We start from the raw sequence: 20,722 nt of genomic DNA on the forward strand, positions 1-20,722 counted from the left end.
TTTTTGGTAAAAGGACGAATTCTATTGAATTTAATAAAAAAAAAAACCCAAAAAGTACATTCATAAGATTTTTCACAAGATTTAGAGTCATCTAACAATTCTATTTTATAATATAAGTCACTGTATATTTAAGTAAATGTTTCGCTTATACGAAGAGAGGGCAATTACAAACAGACAATATTGAATTTTCATAGGGTTTGTAAAAAACAAACCAACACACATTTCGTGTGTTTCGGTAAAATTTCCTGTAAAAAAAGAAACAAAAACCAAAACTCTTCTTAAGAGGGCAGATATTAAATGAGAAAATAATTGATATGGAGTGTGGAAAACTTCTCTCGATGCGCTAAAGCAAATTGCATGGTGTAGGACTTTCCAGAGATTTGAGAGAATATATTCACCACTCTGATTCCAGATTCATACACAATTGTCCACAGTCTCTCTCTCTCTCTCCATCTCTTTATCTCACGCATATCATAACGCATTCAAGATAGCAGAGATTGATAAGAGAAGAGATTTTTTTTTGCTACAATAAACTAAAGGGAGAAAGAGAAAGAGGAAACACAAGGAAATCGGGAGCAACATTATATGGTTGTAAGTGTGTGTGTGTGTGGCAACTGATTTGGAGCATGGAAATTGTTTGTAACTCATTGTTTTAATGGGTTCCAACAAACCGTGTCTTGAACAACAACAACAACAACAAAAATAATAGCAACAACCATATACCACCACATGTTTAGTGGCGTAACGGAACATCAAATGCGTAGCTGCCAGCAGAGGCAGCATTCTTTACTGAGCTGTTACGTTGTTGTCCTTTGGTTCATTGAGTTCGTTGTAGTATGTAAGGAATCTATGTCAGTGTTTTTATGGGCAAAACATGTTTGATATTAATATTAAACAAGAGTAACAGCATCAGCTGCAAAAACAACAACAACAACAATAATAAGGCTTAGTGTTGTATACAACCAACAATATACCATCAGTTTTGGTAGCAGCAACAAATTTAACTATCTGCTCATCAGCATCAGCAACAGCAACAATATCATCATTGTCATCAACATTATCCCACGTTCCATTTCTTCCTCCTTCCAACAACCGGACATCACCATCACTATCTCTGCCACCATAATCTTCAAAAAATTTGCTTAGCCAAGATGTTTGGATTTCATCACCCGCACATATTTAGCTGCACACACACCCACACATACACTAATCCAAGTGTGCTTATATATGTTTGTTGGCATGTGTTTTGTGTATTTTTTGTTTTGAAGTAGATGAAAGAAATCCTGTGTGATACTCTTATAATCTTTTATAGCCAAATGAATATTACGATAAGGACAAAAACAAAATAAGGAAACTTTTTATGCGATGATACTTTAGCTTTAGATATGGAAAAGGCATTTTTACATTCACATTTTTCTGTGACTGAGAAAGCATCCTTCATTGGTAAATAAGACAAACATATGAATGCATGCTTTGTAATAAGTCCTACATTGGGTTAAAATCTTTGATAATTCTTATAAACTGATATGCAAAAAAAAATGAGTTTGGGTTTAAAAATAATTTTTTGTAATATATACGATTTTCATGGAAATATTTCGAAATCCGATTTTCATAAAAATATTAGGCAGAGTTGTTTAAAGAAATTTTTAGAATATATTTAAAGGAAATATTTTGAAAAAAATCGAATTATGATACAACAGGTGTCCTACTTCTCTCAAATCAATAAGTCATGGCCGATTTCATGTTTAGCTCAACGACATAAGATATCCTTTGGCGATATACTGTATACACATAATAAAACGTAAAACCAATTTAATAGTAAAGGGTGATTCTTTTGAGGTTAGGATTTTCATGCATTAGTATTTGACAGATCACGTGGGATTTCAGACATGGTGTCAAAGAGAAAGATGCTCAGTATGCTTTGACATTTCATCATGAATAGACTTACTAACGAGCCACAACGTCGAATTTTCAGTGAATGGGCCCTAGAAAAGTTGGCAGAAAATCCGCTTTTTTATCGACAAATTTTGTTCAGCGATGAGGCTCATTTCTGGTTGAATGGCTACGTAAATAAGCAAAATTGCCGCATTTGGAGTGAAGAGCAACCAGAAGCCGTTCAAGAACTGCCCATGCATCCCGAAAAATGCACTGTTTGGTGTGGTTTGTACGCTGGTGGAATCATTGGACCGTATTTTTTCAAAGATGCTGTTGGACGCAACGTTACGGTGAATGGCGATCGCTATCGTTCGATGCTAACAAACTTTTTGTTGCCAAAAATGGAAGAACTGAACTTGGTTGACATGTGGTTTCAACAAGATGGCGCTACATGCCACACAGCTCGCGATTCTATGGCCATTTTGAGGGAAAACTTCGGAGAACAATTCATCTCAAGAAATGGACCGGTAAGTTGGCCACCAAGATCATGCGATTTGACGCCTTTAGACTATTTTTTGTGGGGCTACGTCAAGTCTAAAGTCTACAGAAATAAGCCAGCAACTATTCCAGCTTTGGAAGACAACATTTCCGAAGAAATTCGGGCTATTCCGGCCGAAATGCTCGAAAAAGTTGCCCAAAATTGGACTTTCCGAATGGACCACCTAAGACGCAGCCGCGGTCAACATTTAAATGAAATTATCTTCAAAAAGTAAATGTCATGGACCAATCTAACGTTTCAAATAAAGAACCGATGAGATTTTGCAAATTTTATGCGTTTTTTTTTTTTAAAAAAGTTATCAAGCTCTTAACAAATCACCCTTTATTTTAGGGCATGGAATTATGTTTTGAGAAATTTTTATACCCTGCTCCACACTGTGGAACAGGGTATTATAAGTTAGTGCATATGTTTGCAACACCCAGAAGGAGACGAGATAGACACATGGTGTCTTTGGCAAAAATGCTAAGGGTGGGCTGCTGAGTCGATATAGCGATGTCCGTCTGTCCGTCTGTCCGTGAACACATTTTTGTAATCAAAGTCTAGGTCGCAGTTTTAGTCCAATCGACTTCAAATTTGGCACAAGTTTGTGTTTTGGCTCAGAATAGATCCCTATTGATTTTGGAAGAAATCGGTTCAGATTAAGATATAGCTCCCATATATATATTTCGCCCGATATGGACTTATATGGCCCCAGAAGCCAGATTTTTGGCCGAATTTGGTTGAAATTTTACACTAGGAGTACAATTAGTAGTATAGTCAAGTGTGCAAAATTTGATTGAAATCGGTTTAGATTTAGATATAGCTATAATATATCTTTCGTCCGATATGGACTAATATGGTCCTAAAAGCCAGAGTTTTTGCCCAAATTCGTTGAAATTTTGCACAGGGAGTAGATTTAGCATTGTAGCTATGCGTGTCAAATTTAGTTGAAATCGATTCAGATTTAGATATAGCTCCCATATATAGTGTATCAATACTTCTCTATTTAAGTGGTCTCATCCTACTGAAAAACGCAGTTCGGACTCGGCTTTAAAAATGATATCCCCTGTCAAGTTGCTTAACATAGAATCGGGAAGCACTTATTAATAACACGTGGAATCACAATCACGGTTGCCACTCGAGCCAAAAATAATTTATCTACATTTTTAGAAAATTTTATAAAAAACTACCAAACAAAAAAATTTTATTTCTATAAGAAATTTTATCAAAATTTCTGCAGAAAATGTTGTTAACATTTTGTTGCTTAATTTTTTTTTTCGACATTGAGTTTCTACAGAAAATTTTGTCAAAATTTTATTTCAATAGAAAATGTTATCAAAATTTTATTTCTATATATAATTTTGTAAATTTTTTTTTTTGTGGAAAATTTCGTCAAAATATTATTTCGATAGGAAATTTTGTCAAAATTTCATTTCGATAGGAAATTTTGTCAAAATGTTATATCTGTAGAAGATTTTGTCAATATTTTATTGCTTTAAAAAATTTAGTCAAAATTTTATTGTTAAAAAAATTTTGTCAAAATTTAATTTCTATAGAAAGTTTTGTCATAATTTTATTTCCAGAAAATGTTGTCAAAATTTTATTTCCAGAAAATGTTGTCAAAATTTCATTTCCAGAAAATGTTAAAATTTTATTTCTGCAGAAAATTTTGCCAAAATTTTATTTCCGTAGAAAATTCTGTTAACATTTTATTGCTATAAAAAATTTTGTCAAAATTTAATTTCTATAGAAAATTTTGTCAAAATTTTATTTCTGTAGAAAGAAAAAGAAAGAAAATTTTGTGAATATTTTGTGAAAACTTCATTTCTATGGAAAATTTTGTCAACATTTTATTTCCGTAGAAAATTTGGTCAAAATTGTAGTGCTGTAACAAATTTCAAAATTTTGTCAAAATTTTATTTCTACAGAAAATTTTGTCAAAATTTTATTTCTATAAAAAATTTTGTCAAACTTTTATTTCTTTATATAATTTGACAAATATTTATTTCTATATAAATTTTGTCAAAATTTTATTTCTATATATTTCTATTTTTTACTGCCATAAAAACTTTTGTCCAAATTTAATTTCTATAGAAAGTTTTGTTAATATTTCAATAGTAAATTTTGTCAAAAAATTATTTCTATAAAAAAAATTTGTCAAAATTTTATTGCTATAAAAATTTTTCAAGATTTAATTTCTATAAAAAATTTTGTCCAAATTTTATTTCTATAAAATTTGTCAATATCTTATTTCCATAGAAATATAGAAAATTTTGTCAAAATTTTATTTCTATAGAAAATTTTGTCAAAATTTTATTTCTATAGAAAATGTTGTCAAAATTTTATTTCTATAGAAAATTTTGTCAAACTTTTCTTTCTATAGAAAATTTTATTTCTATAGAAAATTTTGTTAAAATTTATTTCTATCGGAAATTTTGTCAACATTTTATTTCTATAGAAAACTTTGTCAAAATTTTATTTCTATAGAAAATTTTGTCAAACGTTTATTTCTATAGAAAATTTTGTCAAAATTTTCTTTCTATAGAAAATTTTGTCCAAATTTTATTTCTATAGAAAATTTTGTCAAAATTTTATTTCTATAGAACATGTTGTCAAAATTTTATTTCTTTAGAAAATTTTGTCAAACTTTTATTTCTATAGAAAATTTTGACAAAATTTTCTTTCTATAGAAAATTTTGTCAAACTTTTATTTCTATAGAAAATTTTGTAAAATTTTTATTTCTATAGAAAATTTTGTCAAAATTTTATTTGTGTAAAAAATATTGTCAACATTTTATTTCTGTAGAAAATTTTGTAACACTTGTTTTTTCTACAGAACATTTTGTCAAAAATTTAGTTCTATAGAAAATTTTGTCAACATTTTATTGCTATAAAAAATTTTGTCAAACTTTAATTTCTATATATCATTTGGCAAATAATTATTTCTATATAAAATTTGTCAAAATTTTATTTCTATATATTTCTATTTTGTATTGCCATAAAAAATGTCCAAATTTAATTTATATAGAAAGTTTTGTTAAAATTTCAATAGAAAATTTGGTCAAAATTGTGTCAAAATTTTATTTCTATAAAAAACTTTTGTCAAAATTTAATTTCTATAGAAAATTTTATCAAAATTTTATTTCTATAGGACATTTTACTAAAATTTTTCTACAAAAAGTTTCTACAATTTTTTTTTACTTTAACTTCTATGAAATATTTGTCATAATTTTAATTTGATATAGAAAATTTTGTAAAAATTTTACATATTTCTATACAAAATTTTGTCAAATTTTTTTCTGTAGAAAATTGTGTTAAAATTTTATTTCTATAGAAAATTTTGTCTAAATTTTATTTCTATTTAAAATTTTTTCAAAATTTTCTGTTAAATTTTTTGTTAACATTTTATTGCTATAAAATTTTTTTGTCAAAATTTAATTTCTATAGAAAATTTTGTCAAAATGTTATTTCTATTGAAAATTTTGTCAAAATTTTATTTCTATAGAAAATCTTGTCAACATTTTATTTCGAAAGAAAATTTGGTAACATTTGTTTTTTCTCTAGAACATTTTGTCAAAAATTTATTTCTATAGAATTTTTTTCCAATATTTTATTGCTATAAAAAATTTTGTCAAAATTTTATTTTTATAGAAAATTTTGTCAAAATTAAATTTCTATAGAAAATTTTGTTAAAATTTTATTTCTGTAGAAAATTTTGTCAAAATTTATTTTTTATAGACAATAGTTTCAAAATTGTGTTTATTTTGTCAACATTTGTTTTTTCTATAGAATATTTTGTCAAAAATTTATTTCTATAGAGACTTTTGTCAACTTTTTTTGCTATAAAAATTTTGTCAAAATTTTATTTCTATAGAAAATTTTGTCAAAATTTTTTTTCTGTAGAAAATTTTTCTCAAAATTTAGTTTCTATAGAAAATTGTTTCAAACTTTAATTTCTATAGTAAATTGTTTCAAAATTTTATTTCTATATAAAATTTTGTCAAAAATTTTATTTCTATAGAAAATTTTGTCAAAATTTTATTTCTATAGAAAATTTTGTCAAAATTTTATTTCTGAAGAAAATTTGTGAAATACCTCATAGCTGGAGAGGAATAATTTGCAAAATCTACCAATACATCAAGAATTCGATCAATCTGCCAAACAGTAAAAAATCTACCATTTTTGGTAGAATTCTACCAACTATGGCAAACGTGGTTAAGTTACAAGAAACTTCCTCCTTGTTTTAAAACCAATAGTTATACCACTATGTTCGCACAATTGTGTACGAAAAAAGAGAAAATTTCGAAAATATTTGTAAATCCTTGTTTGTTTCGATCCCACTGTGTAATCTCTTTGGATGACGATAATGTTTTGCAAGTCAAAATGGTTGTCATTATCGAAGCAGTAAAAAATTTGCAAAAGATTAAAAGAACATCAGGCAAAAACAAACAAACATCAACGTCTATTAAAAACAGCCAGTTAAGCAAAATTTGATGGATTAGATATCTTAATTATGGCAGTCATGTTAAACTTGAGGCTGTTTGAAAAATATCTTCTTAATGACAAGAGATAATATTTCATCATTCTAATATTTTAAATGGATAGATCAAAATTAAAATGTTAGCATTTTTTTTTTCAAACATTCATACTCAAATATTTGGAATTGGTATACATAAATACATAATAATAAAATAATAAAATAAATACATAATAATATACATAAATAAGGCTATTAAGGCTTATGAAATGTGAATAAAAAATCAATTTTAAAAGTTAAAAAGAACAGCAATCAATACAGAAAAAAAATTACTACAATTAATATTAGGACAAATTTCTTTAAAGTAATGAATTTTTTTTTTAAATAAACTTAAAATCTATACTTCATTGTTTTATAGAATTCTGGACAAGAATCTTTGAAATGTTTGTGCCTCCATTAAAGTCGGATGTCTTCAAAGTAAGACAAATTTTCCTTAAAGTAAAGTAAAAATATTTTTTATTTAAAACAAGTATATACAGCAGTAAGTTCTGCTAGGCCGAATCTTAAATACTCAACGCCATGAATCAAATATCAGGGGGTTTGATGACAGATATTCTTCCAAACAGAGCGGTTCAACTAGTGCACTTCCCGAAGATAAATTTAAAGATTTTACCCATGAAGACTCTATCAGATTCTGGATTTATAAGAACCATTTTTGTTTGAGTTTTAGAGGAATCATTAACATCTCTTGTAATTGTGCAAGAACATGATAAAATAACGCCTTGATTTAAAATCTAGAATATGTAGATTTTCACCTCCATTATTTAAATGATTACAGGAAGTAAAATCTAAAAATTTTACATTCAGTGTCAAGCAATTTTCATGATCAGTGCGCCTTCTATACCCTCAAGAAGTGAAATCGGTCTATATGTAGGCCTTACCAAATGGACCGATAAAAACTAAATCCGATACATGTTTTTGTGAGTCTAAAATACCATTATATTTACAATTTCAGGTAAATTGGATAAAAACTACGGATTCTAGAAGCCCAATAAATAAAATCGAGAGATCGGTCTATATGGGGACTATATCAAAAATTGGACTGATACTCACCATTTTCGGCATACCTTTTTATGGTCCTAAAATAACTCTAGATTTCAATTTCAGGCAAATTGGATAAAAACTACGGTTTCTATAAACCCAAGACCACAAATCGGGAGGTCGGTTTATATGGGGACTATGTCAAAAGCTGGACTGATATAGTCCATTTTCCAACTTGATCTGCCTGCAGACAAAAGACAAGTTTGTGCAAAATTTTAGCACGATTGCATCATTATTGAAGACTGTAGCGTGATTACAACAGACAGACAGACGGACGGATGGTTATATCGTCTTAGAGTTTCTCCCTGATCAAGAATATATATATATACTGCATATAGTTGGAAATCGATATTACGATGTGTTACAAATGGAATGACAAACTTATTATAGCCCCTTCACCATACTATGGTGGTGGGTATAAAAAGAAAATTTATAGCTTTTCCTCTGAGTTAATTTTTATAGTCTGCACCATAACATAGGTTGGGGGTATATTAACTTTGTCATTCCGTTTGTAACACATCGAAATATTGCTCTAAGACCCCATAAAGTATATATATTCTGGGTCGTGGTGAAATCCAAAGTCGATCTAAGCATGTCCGTCCGTCCGTCTGTTGAATTCACGCTAAGTTGACTTGAAACTTGGCACAAGTAGTTGTTACTGATGTAGGTCGAATGGTATTGCAAATGAGATATATCGGTTCACATTTACGTATAGCCCCCATATAAACGGGCCGCCAGATTTGGCTGGCGGAAGCTCTAAGTGAAACAAATTTCATCCGATCTGGTACATGATGTTGGTATATGGTCTCTAACAACCATGCTAAAATTGGTTCACATCGGTCCACAATTATATATAGCCCCCCATATAAACCAAGCCCCAGATTTGGCTTGCGGAGCTTCTAAGAGAAGCAAATTTCATCCGATACGGCTGAAATTTGGAACATGACTTTAGGTTAGGTTAGGTTAGGTGGCAGCCTGATGCATCAGGCTCACTTAGATTATTCAGTCCTTTGTGATACCATATTGGTGAACTTCTCTCTTATCACTGAATGCTGTCCGATTCTTAGACTATTCAGTCCATTGTGATACCACATTGGTGAACTTCTCTCTTATCACTGAATGCTGTCCGATTCCATGTTAAGCTCAATGACAAGGGTCCTCCTCCTTTTTATAGCCGAGTCCGAACTGCGTTCCACATTGCAGTGAAACCACTTCGAGAAGCTTTGAAACCTTCAGAAATGTCACCAGCATTACTGAGGTGGGATAATCCACCGCTGAAAAACTTTTTGGTGTTCGGTCGAAGCAGGAATCGAACCCATGACCTTGTGTATGCAAGTCGGGCATGCTAACCATTGCACCACGGTGGCTCCCGATCCCCAGATATGACCTCCGGATCCTCTTGGAGGTGCAAAATTCATCTGATCCGGCTGAAATTTGGTACATGGTGTTAGTATATGGTCTCTAACAACCATGCAAAAATTGGTCCACATCGGTCCATAATTATATATAGCCTCCATATAAACCGATCCCCCGATTTGGATTGCGGAGCCTCTAAGAAAAGCAAATTTTATCCGATCCGGCTGAAATTTGGTACATGGTGTTAGTATATGGTCTCTAACAACCATGCAAAAATTGGTCCACATCGGTCCATAATTATATATAGCCTCCATATAAACCGATCCCCCGATTTGGATTGCGGAGCCTCTAAGAAAAGCAAATTTCATCCGATCCGGCTGAAATTTGGTACATGGTGTTAGTATATGGTCTCTAACAACCATGCAAAAATTGGTCCACATCGGTCCATAATTATATATAGCCCCCATATAAACCGATCTCCAGATTTGGCTTGCGGAGCCTCAAAGGGAAGCAAATGTCATCCGATCCGGCTGAAATTTTGTACATGGTGTTGGTGTATGGTCTCTAATAAGTATGCAAACAGTGGTCAACATCGGTCAATAATTATATAGAGCCCCCATATAAACCGATCCCCAGATTTGGCTTGCGGAGCCTCTAATAGAAGCAAATTTCATCCGATCCGGTTGAAATTAGGTACATGGTGTCAGCATATGATCTCTAACAATCATGCAAAAATTGGTCCACATCGGTCCATAATTATATATAGCCTCCATATAAACCGATCCCCCGATTTGGATTGCGGAGCCTCTAAGAAAAGCAAATTTATTCCGATCCGGCTGAAATTTGGTACATGGTGTTAGTATATGGTCTCTAACAACCATGCAAAAATTGGTCCACATCGGTCCATAATTATATATAGCCCCCATATAAACCGATCCCCAGATTTGACCTCCGGAACCTCATGGAAGAGCAAAATTCAACCGATTCGTTTGAAATTTGGTACGTGGTGTTAATATATGGCCTGAAACGCCCATGCAAAAATTGGTGGAAATCGGTCCATAATTATATATAGCCCCCATATAAACCGATCCCCAGATTTGACTTCCGGAGCCCCTTGGAAGAGAAAAATTCATCCGATTCGTTTGAAATTTGGTACGTGATGTTAGTATATGATATTTAACAACTATATCAGTCCATAATCATATATAGCTCCCATATAAACCGATCCCGAGATTTGGTTTTGGAGCCACTTGGAGGAGCAAATTTCATCCGCGTCAGTTGAAATTGGTACATTGTGCTAGTATATGGCCGTTAACAACCATGTCTAACTAGATCCATATCGGTCTATAGTTATATATAGCCCTCAGATAAATCGATCCCCAATCACACAAAAATTGGTCCATATCAAGTTCATAATTGTATATCAGCGTTGCCAGAATTGTTTCACCAAAAACCGCTAGATTTGTCCAAAAAACTAGCCAAAAAAAGCTAAAAAATTTAAAAAAATAGCTAGAAAAAAAGCTAAATTTTTTGGTATCAAAAGTCACATTTTTGATTGAAATTTAACAAACTTAAAGGCTTTATTTCACTTAAAATGCATATTATTTTAATTGTATTCATTTTATTTCCATTTCTGTGAGACTGTAAGAAAATCTATGTCATATTAGCTCTGTTTGCATACTCGATACATTTTGATTACTATCACAAGTCCTTCATTTATATTTCCTAGTAAAAAACTTTTTTCCCGGTAAACTTGCAATTATCAGCTGGTTAATCGTCAACAAGTCCAATGTCGCATAGAACTGCATTCGAAAATATCAATATATTTCGTTTTAACTGAATTAATGATAAATTCGTGATCGTGTACACTTCACCTAATATTACCCAAGAGAATAAAACCCATTCTAACTGTCTTGCAAGTTTATACTGAATAACTTTTATTCGAAAATTTCCCATACAAACCTATTGTTGTCCAATTTTCGTAAATGTAAATCCATTCCATTAATATATAGCAGATTTGTTTTGATCCTATCACTACGAATTTTTTCATTGCATTTTTTGATGTTAAAAAAATAATACCACATTCAAAACTTTATTTCCTTAATTATTTCTATATTCGGTTCCAAAGATTTTGTACACTAATGATTTTGGTATTGATTCCGAGTCAAATTTGAATTTAAATATTCGTTTTTTCAGCTTTTTCTTCATGAGCTATCACAGTGCTTTAAAAACGTGCTAACGACAACTTAAATTTCCAAATTCAGACTCGACTTTAAGTAGAAATTATTCTATGTATACGTTTTTAAAATAAAATGTTGAAAAACCTCTTCTATTTTTGAACGCTATTTTGGTTTGTGGTCAAGATACAAAAACTCCACAAATTTAAAGACTATTTAATTAATTTTAAGAATTTTTTAGAATTGACCCTAGCCTTCTTTCATGAAAAGATACCCATTTTTAAGTTGAATCACTTAACTATAAGGACAAAACGATTTTATCGGCTTTTGGACAAGGAAAACAGTTTATAACATATAAGAGAAATTCACAAATGCTATTATAACCAAAATTCGCGTTCGTATTTTAAAGACATGAAATCTTTGGCCTCATGACAATATTTTTTCAGTGTACAAAGCAATTCACATCCACTATTTTAATTTAGTAATATTATAATAATTTTAGAATACGTATTAAAATAACATAAAAAGGATAAACGAGTCAAATGCTATTATTCCTAATAATTTACTGACAGTTTATATAAGGAATTTGTATGGTAATAGTAGATTTAAAGTTTACGATAACTTTTATGAATACCAGAAAAAAACTTTACATCAAGGTGTATTTGCTGCAAAAATGCCCGCATAATGGCTGGACTAATTATTAAGGCTTCAATTGAGCTTTGAAATATGCGGAAAACCTTATTCTGGCAGCAAGACTTAGATAAAAACGAAGTTTTATCCATATTTCAATAGGAACATGTCGAAAATAAAAAAAGCCAAAAATAGCTAAAAGGGTCATGAAAAAAAGCCAGAAAAAAAGCTAAAAGCTAAATGCATTTTTTTCCCGCTAAACGTCTTCAAAAAAAGCCAAATCTAGCGGGAAAAAAGCTAAATTGGCAACGCTGTTGTATATATCCCCCATATAAGCGATCCCCATATTTCAATTCTAGCTCTCTACGTACCGTACAAAAGTCCATATCGATTCGTAATTATTTGTAGACTTATCTATACATACCTTTTTTGTCTAATATATACCACGTATGGACTAACTCGTAATTTAGAAAACGATGTTAAGAAGTTTTAAGATACCACAACCCAATTAATTCGATTGTGGATGACAGTCTTTCGTAGAAGTTTTTACGCAATCCATGGTGCAGGGTGACGTGCAGCTATACACAAGTACTAGTGCCGGAAATATTCGACTTACTGTCTCAAAAATCAATGAGGATTTAAATGAAATTTGTGTTTGGGCAAAAAATAATGGCTTATGTCTCAATCCATCAAAATCTAAATTTATTGTTATTGGAAAAAATTTCAACCCCAGCGATATGAATTTATATGTCTCTGGTTCCTTGATACAGTGTGTGGAAACATCTTGTAACTTAGGTCTAACCTTCAACTCAAAATTAAGCTGGACAAATCACATTAACTGCGCCTCTGGAAAAGTAAATGGAATGTTGAGAAATTTGTGGGCAGTGCGATCATCGACTCCTTTAAATATACGAATGCTTCTTGCAAAAACTTATTTAATACCTACACTTTTATATGGGAGCGAAGTCTTCGCCAGTTGCGATTACAATGACAGTAGAACACTGCTCGCAGTCTATAATAATATCGCTCGCTACATTTTTAATAAAACAAGAAGAGATAGAATATCCGAATTCTCGTATCGAATTTTTAATGTTGAGTTTAGAAACTACCTAAAAATAAAGTGTTTAACCATGCTTCACAAGATAATCAATACCAAAGAACCATCATATCTCTTTAACCACATTCAATTCGCAAGCTCCACCAGGGGTAAAAAACTGATCTTACCACGGTTTAAGAAACTCTCCTCTGAACGGCAATTTTTCATCTTTACGACACGTCTTTGGAACTCTCTTCCAAATTACATACAAATACTAAGCAATGCTAATGCATTTAAAAATGAGCTCTACAAATTATATTCGTAGTTCAAAGATTCTAATATTACAAAGACACAAAAATGTTTTAGTTTTCTAAAAAAGCGTACAATTATAAAACTTACATATTTATTTATATTTTATAAACTTTAAAATTTTAATTGATTATTGTTTACTTGTTGCACAATCATGTATTTTTTCTTTTTATTTTTTTTTTTTTTAGTACTGTCATTTATAAGATTTTATGTCTTGTTGTACTAAAATGACACAAATAAATAAATAAAATAAAATAAATAAATAAATAAGATTCGGCCTGGCCGAACTTACGGCCGTATATACTTGTTGATTCTGCGTCTTTTGAATTTTTCTGAGTTTATGACTTGCTAACAAAATAATTTTTCATGCGAGGAGTAAATTAAGGTCAATCTATGTAATTTTCCCCAATTTCCCATATGAATGAATTGAACTAAAACGAACATTTAAAACATTTAACTATCGAAATGCCAAATCAACAACTAATTTACTTAACATTTTAAATTTGCAATTTTACAGGGTAATTAAATAAAACAAAACACAAAAAATATATTAACCCCAACAATTGATTAGTAAATAAATATTATACAAAATTGAAATTGTGAGCTCATTGCCAAAGCTAACCACAAAAAATTACACTAATTAAAAGGATAAAAAAACCAAATCAAATAGAATAACACCAAAAGTCAAATTTCACAGCAGCTATAACAACAACAACAAAAAAACCACAGCAGTATATTTATACTAAAAATCAACAACAACATCTACAAGAAACCTATCAAAGCAAATTGAACCAAAAACAAAAGAAAACAACATCCATATCCTCCTTATAGTTACTACAAACAAAACAAAAAAAAAACACAAAAACAACAACAACTACAACTACCTATTACAAATACTAAGAATATAACAGCAATACTTATAATAAAAATAATTATAATAAAGAACAACAACAACAACAATACTAATAACAATACAAACCAACATAATAGCGGAAACGGAAATAAGAAGAAAATGCTTAAATTTAAACTGCATCGTTTTTCAGGCCATAATTAAAAACGCTGCTAGCCAACAATCAGCGAGCCAAGTCATTTTGAATCATTCACCACCAATACCACTACCACCACAACCACCACCACCCTCAATCTTCACCACCGTCGTCACATCATCAAATCGCCACCAAATTGAAATCGTAAAAACTAACATCACCACTACCACCAATAGCTATCAGCTAAGGCTTTAGCGGAAACGGAAATACCAATACGCTCTGTTAGCAACAAGTTGAAGAGAAGCAAGGGAATTAAACAAAAAACCAATTCCAATTCAATCATCAGACAACAACAACGGCAAAACAACAACATCTTCAATAATAAAAATTTACGAAGCTAACAAACCAAAGCCAAAAAGAGCGCCATCAAATTTTATTGTTTTTTTCTTGGCACGAGGTTTAAATAAAAAACATTCAAAATTTACAAATTAAACAAAACGGGTAAGTGTAATAAGATCCTAATAAAACCCCCCCAAAAACCCCCACCCCTCAACACGCTCACAATCATCCCACACACACACACACAAAGAAATCCATAGGCTAATATTCATGTTTTGTTGTTTCTCTTAATCCGTTCTCAACTGAGAATCCTTAACACAAAACTGACCCCACTCATACTCCACACGCACACACACACACAAACTAATTACAGTTTGTTGCTTATTTCACTCACAATTGTTTATGTATGCACTTTATTTTAATATTTATGTGTTTGCTTATCTTGGTTTTATGAAAATGTTTATTGGGATTATATACAGGTGCGTGTTGTTGTGTATGAGAGAAAGAAAGAGAGAGTGTAGTTTGATAAGTACTCACATTGGTCATGTATAGCAGTAATTAAAAGGTTAATTGAGGATATTAGAGCATACACGGCAAATGTAGGACATTCATGTTTATTTGATGATTAATTGGTAATCTTCAAAAGCCCAAGATTTGTGGTCTATATTACACTGTGTATGTGTGTGTGTGTATGTGAAGTTATTCACTTTCTAATGATGAGTTTTCTCTTATAATATCGTATAGTATAAACTATAAAGTGAAATTATTTGCATTTATAATACTTTGTAGAGTCAATTATTTTCCATTTTAAATTTAAATCTACAAACAAACGTTGTATATTTGGGAGCGTAAATTAATAATGTGGGTCCATAGCTACCCAGCAAAAAAAGAGCTTCCAAAAAAGTAGTTTGGATCCCCAATCTGTGATCCGGAAGTAGTGCAAACTTGGATCATCTCCAATGAATTTTACATGGGCTTGTCATAGGACGGAAGTACTCCCTTTTTAGATCCTTTGCATTGCTTTAGAAGTTGTGCCCTGGAAGTTAATTTGAATGAAGAAATTTAAAAAGCGAAAAAAAAATTTTTTTCAACCAATTTAATTTTTTTTCAACCATATTTTTTATTACACTATTATTTTCCTTTTACCTAATTTTTTACAATTTGAAAAACTTTTTTGCTCCGACCAGGGGTTGAACCCGGGTTTGATGGCACAGAATGCCTTAGCACACTCAGCCACAAACGCCATTGAACATAAAGCGTCGAAAGGTTAATTCAAATGTTTGTGATATGATCGTAATACGACAATATGGAATAACATTCTAATTGGATAAGGAGACGAGATAGACACATGGTATCTTTGGCAAAAATGCTCAGGGTGGGCTCTTGAGTCGATATAGCGATGTCCGTCTGTCCGTCTGTCCGTGAACACATTTTTGCAATCAATGTCTAGGTCGCAGTTTTAGTCCAATCGACTTCAAATTTGGCACAAGTATGTGTTTTAGCTCAGAATAGATCCCTATTGATTTTTGAAGAAATCGGTTCAGATTTAGATATAGCTCCCATATATATATTTCGCCCGATATGGACTTATATGGCCCCAGAAGCCAGAGTTTTACCCTAATTTGCCTAAAATTTTGCACAAGAAGAACAATTAGTACTATAGTCAAGTGTGCCAAATTTTATTGAAATCGGTTCAGATTTAGATATAGCTCCCATATATATATTTCGCCCGATATGGACTAATACGGTCCCAGAAGCCAGAGTTTTACCCCAATGTGGTTGAAATTTTGCACAGGGAGTAGAATTAGCATTGTAGCTATGCGAGCCAAATTTGGTTGAAATCGGTTCAGATTTAGATATAGCTCCAATATATAGCTTTCGGCCGATTTACACTCATATGACCATAGCGGGCAATTTTTTTGCTCCGATTTTGTTGAAATTTTGCACAGGGAGTAGACTTAGCATTGTTGCTATGCGAGCCAAATGTGGTTGAATTCTGTTCAGATTTAGATATAGCTCCCATATATAGGTTTCGCCCGATTTACATTCATATGTCCACAGAGGCCAATTTTTAACTCCGATTTAGTTGAAATTTTGCACAGGGTGTAGAATTAGCATTGTAGCTATGCGTGCCGAATTTGGTTGACATCGGTTCAGATTTAGATATAGCTCCCATATATATGTTTTTCTGATTTCGACAAAAATGGTCAAAATACCAACATTTTCCTTGTAAAATCGCCACTGCTTAGTCGAAAAGTTGTAAAAATGACTCTAATTTTCCTAAACTTCTAATACATATATATCGAGCGATAAATCATAAATAAACTTTTTGGAAGTTTCCTTAAAATTGCTTCAGATTTAAACGTTTCCCATATTTTTTTACTAACATTGTGTTCCACCCTAGTGCATTAGCCGACTTAAATTTTGAGTCTATATATTTTGTAGAAGTCTATCAAATTCTGTCCAGATCGAGTGATATTTAAATGTATGTATTTGGGACAAACCTTTATATATATATATAGCCCCCAACACATTTGACGGATGTGATATGGTATCGAAAATTTAGATCTACAAAGTGGTGCAGGGTATAATATAGTCGGCACGGCCCGACTTTAGGCTTTCCTTACTTGTTTTTCCTATAGAAATTTTTTTCAAAATTATATTTCTATAAAAAAATTGTAAAGTACCTCTTAGAAATATTTTGCAAATTCTACCAAAAGATTAAAAAAATACTACCAATCTACCAAACATAAAAAATCTACCAATTTTGGTAGAATTCTACCAATTTTCGCAACCGTGATTGAGATCCATAGTTTTTGGTGACAATAACAATCGGTGGCGCTGGAGTTCTTGTGGCCAATCACAGATGCACATTTTCAGTTGACCTCTTTGGCAAGTAAACCTGATAATTTTGTTTATAGATTTCGATCAAATTTGTCCTTCACTTTTCGAAACATTTCTGTTGCTGTTACCCTCACACTGGACCTACATGGGCTAAATGGTTACCAGTGATTCTCTAGAGATTAATAAAATGGTCCCAGAAAAAAGTTTAACACTCAAATATTTCCCTATTGTGAACATAGCCTTATGGCGATTTCGATTTGGGAAAAAAGGTGCAACATTCTCGAAATTGATTGTAAAATATGAAGGACACTGTAATAGCTTTTGGATGCTTTAGTCCTTACAATATTATGAATTAACAATAACTTTGGATTGACACTATTATTTGGGCGAAAATACAATGAGGGGAAAAGTAGTGTAACACCAGGTCAACATATTTTTTGCGAAACGAAAACGCCTTTATAGTGTCTTTGAAGCCTATTGAGGCCGAAAAAGTTAAAATTAAAAACCTTTTTTCTTTCAGTGTTCACTTAATGCTTCCCATCCGGGCCATCGTAAAGTGTAAAAGAGAGAAATACATTAAAGACCCTTTTAACAAATGTCATTGAAGAAAATGCAATTGAAAACATAAATTGAAATTGAACTAAATATCCCAGACATTTTATGTGGGCTGATGAATTGCAAGCAAACGAACGAAAGACTCGAATTGTTAACGTCTTGCCATTAGTCTAGAAACCTTTTGTCAAACACACCCTCACTCAGACACACACACACACACATTCATACATATGTCATTCCCTCGAGCTCACTCTCAAATGTTGCTTCATTTTTATTCAATATTCATCGTCATTTGTTTCTTTTGTTATATTTTCATCTTCACCTTCTTCTTAAGATAACTGGGGTAGTAGATTTTTTTCCGATAGGGTCTGAAACCCCCTTTATTGTAGGAGGAAGAAGGCTACCGCAAACACCGACAATGGAAACAATGCCCTTACACATGCACCACCATCTAATTTTAGATCAGTCCAATAATTTTTGTTTTTTTTTTGGTCTTCATATCGATTTGGTAAAAATGTTTTTAACCTTATTTTTGGCCCTAGCCCCAGCATGATTTTATGTTGCCAGCGAATCGTGTTTTTGCCGAACGGCAAATGCCATGACATACAGAGCCTTAGATATGGGCATGTTAATAGCACTTAAGTGACGAGACAAACGGTCGAGTTGGTCGTGCGATGAGCATAAGCTCAGAGCTCATTGCTCGCGTGTGGGCTTGTGATATTTTAGGGGATGGGGAGGCCACAGGCTTTACAATGATGTGATAGTGACGCTTTTGTTTTAGCGTCAACGTTAAAACATAGACGAAGAGTCAACCATCTAAGCAACTAGCCCTGCTCTTAGCGTTCTTAGTGAATATAAATCATACAAACACTGGTATTACAAAAGTTACTCTCTCGCTCTCTCTCTCTCTATGAAAGGAGAGAAACCAAAGAGGAAGAATTCTCCAATTAATAAAAGAGCTTAAGTATTCTTAACTCTCTCACTGGAAGTGTGAGAATAAAATTCAAATGATAAGAAATTTTAAAGGCAGAGAATGTTTCTCTTTCTCTTTCTCACTTAATTAGATGAGCCCACTACTTGTTTATATATTTTGAGGCTCAGGTGGTGTGGTGAATAATTGATGTACTCCCCAAAAAAAATAAAATTACTAGTATTTCTCTGCCGTTATGTTGGTTTACTGATGAACATTTTCAGTTCAACATGGTTGTAGTTTGGTGGGTGGTTGGGTGTTGTTATTTTTTACCCATACACCACCCCACCCTTAATAACAGTTGGTTTGTGGTGCTGTGTATTGCTTACCTAGAGATGGTTCGTTGCGGTCTAGTTCGAACCATAAAGCTTACCTTACAATGTTTGTTTTTCGTTTCATGCGAATGGGGTGTGGGGTAGATTTATGGTTACACTCCCCTTTTGTGGTTCTTCATAGTGGACTACTGTGGCTAGTGTTTTAGCTTTTGACTACCCCATCATTTACCCTCTACAAAATATATGACATTTTGGAAATCTTCATTGGTGTCTTGATGGTATGGTGGTGCATAACCTTTATCATCATAGTCAACATCATCATCATCATCACCAACCAATGCCTTTGCATTTCTTTTGAGATTCAGTGGAACGTTTTCATAAGGGTTACAAGGTGGAAGCCCTTACTTTTGTTTTAATTTAGTGTCAAAAATCGAAAAAAAATCGGCATTAATTTGAACGAGAGGTCTTGTTGTTGTTGATTTTTTATGTCGATTACCCTTTGTTCTCACATTTCCTTTCGAGGGTATTGGTATAGCATAAGCCTTAAAGTATGCTATAATTTATTGGTATTTCCTTCTATCAATGGCTTGTACTTTTGTTTGCCTTTTTTGGCGGGAAATAATTACAAAAATTCAGGTATAGTTTTTTCTTTTCATTTATACCTATTTCAAAAGTAATGTCCCTAAGTATTACTTGACTGGTCGAGAGGGGGAGAATGCTGAACCATGACAGTTCAATGAGTAATGGCATTTTCGTATACCAGGTCATAATACTAGGAAAGAAAATAATGTGGAAAATTAATATGAATTATTATGAATTCTTTCAAAATTATGCTAGTAAATCTTTTTTGAATATATGTAAACCTGGGTGTATCTATAATCGAGAATATTTATGAGAGTTCAGTATTCATAATGAAACTAGTGGCATAATAGGAGTTATGGGAAATTTCGGATTATTCGATTAATGAACATAGCAAAGCTCTATAAAATTCGCAATGCAAGTAAATAACGAATACCCACGAATTTTGGTCGAAATAGATGTGAGTTATAGACTAATTTCGGTGTGCCTAATACACTGATTCAATCACGAAATTAATTGATCCAATTAATTTTTTAATTGGAATGTCTTCAATCTCGAAAATGATAGTATCAATCACACTTTTAATTGGGCATAGAAAAAAATTCTTGATTTAAAAATTAATTGATTTCATTAGCAAATTTCAATTAACATTTCAATTGATTCAATTAAAAATTT

General features: G+C 31.9%; 1 protein-coding gene across 1 annotated transcript in view; it reads left to right on the plus strand.

Annotated features, from left to right (window-relative positions):
* brp (ELKS/RAB6-interacting/CAST family member bruchpilot) overlaps nucleotides 1-20,722 on the plus strand; it is a 345,910-nt gene that overhangs the window by 9,839 nt on the left and 315,349 nt on the right. The window contains exon 2 of the mRNA XM_075313347.1: nucleotides 14,017-14,986. The gene's annotated coding sequence lies outside the window, so the exon portion shown is untranslated. The remainder of the gene's footprint in view (nucleotides 1-14,016; nucleotides 14,987-20,722) is intronic.

This window comes from Haematobia irritans, chromosome 5 (assembly GCF_050003625.1).
Source record: "Haematobia irritans isolate KBUSLIRL chromosome 5, ASM5000362v1, whole genome shotgun sequence".
Lineage (NCBI taxonomy): Eukaryota > Metazoa > Arthropoda > Insecta > Diptera > Muscidae > Haematobia > Haematobia irritans.